Genomic DNA, 3,380 nt, shown 5'->3' on the forward strand with positions numbered 1-3,380 from the left:
TGAAAATTCTAAAATCAACCATGGATGTCATAGATATGCTCGTTAGATTTCCTAGGAACTATTACATGATTCGATTCGATAAGGCTAGGCCACTTTATGACCTTTTTATTGAAAGAAAAATGGTCAAAAACAAGTAAAATTCGTATATTTACAAGGAAATTAACTTAACCCCCATTTTGGCCATTTTTGAAAATTCTAAAATCAACCGTGGATGTCGTAGATATGCTTGTTAGATTTCCTAGGAACTATTACATGCTTCAATTCGATAAGGCTAGGCCACTTTATGCCCTTTTTAGTGAAAGAAAAAGGGTCAAAAACGAGTAAAATCCGTAAATTAACAAGGAAATTCACCTAACCCCCATTTTGGCCGTTTTTGAAAATTCTAAAATCAACCATGGAAGTCATAGATATGCTCGTTAGATTTCCTAGGAACTATTACATGCTTCGATTCGATAAGGCTAGGCCAGTTTATGCCCTTTTTAGTGAAAGAAAAATGGTCAAAAACGAGTAAAATTCGTAAATTTACAAGGAAATTAACTTAACCCCCATTTTGGCCATTTTTGAAAATTCTAAAATCAACCGTGGATGTCGTAGATATGCTTGTTATATTTCCTAGGAACTATTACATGGTTCAATTCGATAAGGCTAGGCCACTTTATGCCCTTTTTAGTGAAAGAAAAATGGTCAAAAACGAGTAAAATCCGGAAATTAACAATGAAATTCACCTAACCCCCATTTTGGCCGTTTTTAAAAAATCTAAAATCAACCATGGAAGTCATAGATATGCTCGTTAGATTTCCTAGGAACTATTACATGCTTCGATTCGATAAGGCTAGGCCAGTTTATGCCCTTTTTAGTGAAAGAAAAAGGGTCAAAAACGAGTAAAATCCGTAAATTAACAAGGAAATTCATCTAACCCCCATTTTGGCCGTTATTGAAAATTCTAAAATCAACCATGGAAGTCATAGATAAGCTCGTTAGAATTCCTAGGAACTATTAAACGCTTCGTTTAGATAAGGCTAGGCCACGTTATGCCCTTTTTAGTGAAAGAAAAATGGTCAAAAACAAGTAAAATTCGTATATTTACAAGGAAAATAACTTAACCCCCATTTTGGCCATTTTTTAAAATTCTAAAATCAGCTGTGGATGTCGTAGATATGCTTGTTATATTTCCTAGGAACTATTAGATGGTTCAATTCGATAAGGCTAGGCCACTTCATGCCCTTTTTAGTGAAAGAAAAGGGGTCAAAAACGAGTAAAATCCGTAAATTAACAAGGAAATTCACCTAACCCCCATTTTGGCCGCTTTTGAAAATTCTAAAATCAACCATGGAAGTCCTAGATATGCTCGTTAGATTTCCTAGGAACTATTACACGCTTCGATTCGATAAGGCTAGGCCACGTTATGCCCTTTTTAGTGAAAGAAAAAGGATCAAAAACGAATAAAATCCGTAAATTAACAAGGAATATCACTTTACCACCATTTTGGCCGTTTTTGAAATTTCTAAAATCAACCCTGAAAGTCGTAGATATGCTTGTTATATTTCCTAGGAACTATTAGATGGTTCAATTCGATAAGGCTAGGCCACTTTATGCTCTTTTTAGTGAAAGAAAAAGGGTCAAAAACGAGTAAAATTCGTAAATTAACAAGGAAATTCACCTAACCCCCATTTTGGCTATTTTTGAAAATTCTAAAATCAACCATGGAAGTCATAGATATGCTCGTTAGATTTCCTAGGAACTATTACATGCTTCGATTCGATAAGGCTTGGCCACTTTATGCCCTTTTTAGTGAAAGAAAAAGGGTCAAAAACGAGTAAAATCCGTAAATTAATAAGGAAATTCACCTAACCCCCATTTTGGCCGTTTTTGAAAATTCTAAAATCAACCATGGAAGTCATAGATATGCTCGTTAGATTTCGTAGGAACCATTACATGCTTCGATTCGATAAGGCTAGGCCACGTTATGCCCTTTTTAGTGAAAGAAAAAGGATCAAAAACGAGTAAAATCCGTAAATTAACAAGGAAATTCACTTTACCACCATTTTGGCCGTTTTTGAAATTTCTAAAATCAACCATGGAAGTCGTAGATATGCTCGTTAGATTTCCTAGGAACTATTACATGCTTTGATTCGATAAGGCCAGGCCACTTTATGACCTTTTTAGTGAAAGAAAAATGGTCAAAAACGAGTAAAATTCGTAAATTTACAAGGAAATTAACTTAACCCCCATTTTGGCCATTTTTGAAAATTCTAAAATCAACCGTGGATGTCGTAGATATGCTTGTTATATTTCCTAGGAACTATTACATGGTTCAATTCGATAAGGCTAGGCCACTTTATGCCCTTTTTTGTGAAAGAAAAAGGATCAAAAACGAGTAAAATCCGGAAATTAACAATGAAATTCACCTAACCCCCATTTTGGCCGTTTTTAAAAATTCTAAAATCAACCATGGAAGTCATAGATATGCTCGTTAGATTTCCTAGGAACTATTACATGCTTCGATTCGATAAGGCTAGGCCAGTTTATGCCCTTTTTAGTGAAAGAAAAAGGGTCAAAAACGAGTAAAATCCGTAAATTAACAAGGAAATTCATCTAACCCCCATTTTGGCCGTTATTGAAAATTCTAAAATCAACCATGGAAGTCATAGATAAGCTCGTTAGAATTCCTAGGAACTATTACGCGCTTCGTTTCGATAAGGCTAGGCCACGTTATGCCCTTTTTAGTGAAAGAAAAATGGTCAAAAACAAGTAAAATTCGTATATTTACAAGGAAATTAACTTAACCCCCATTTTGGCCATTTTTGAAAATTCTAAAATCAGCTGTGGATGTCGTAGATATGCTTGTTATATTTCCTAGGAACTATTAGATGGTTCAATTCGATAAGGCTATGCCACTTTATGCCCTTTTTAGTGAAAGAAAAAGGGTCAAAAATGAGTAAAATTCGTAAATTAACAAGGAAATTCACTTTACCACCATTTTGGCCGTTTTTGAAATTTCTAAAATCAACCATGGAAGTCGTAGATATGCTCGTTAGATTTCCTAGGAACTATTACATGCTTCAATTCGATAAGGCTAGGCCACGTTATGCCCTTTTTAGTGAAAGAAAAAGGATCAAAAACGAGTAAAATCCGTAAATTAACAAGGAATATCACTATACCACCATTTTGGCCGTTTTTGAAATTTCTAAAATCAACGATGGAAGTCGTAGATATGGTCGTTAGATTTCCTAGGAACTATTACACGCTTCGATTCGATAAGGCTTGGCCACTTTATGCCCTTTTTAGTGAAAGAAAAAGGGTCAAAAACGAGTAAAATCCGTAAATTAACAAGGAAATTCACCTAACCCCCATTTTGGCCGTTTTTGAAAATTCTAAAA

The sequence above is a fragment of the Medicago sativa genome, chromosome 3, assembly GCF_051527215.1.
Source record: "Medicago sativa cultivar Bolivia chromosome 3, Bolivia_mono, whole genome shotgun sequence".
NCBI lineage: Eukaryota > Viridiplantae > Streptophyta > Magnoliopsida > Fabales > Fabaceae > Medicago > Medicago sativa.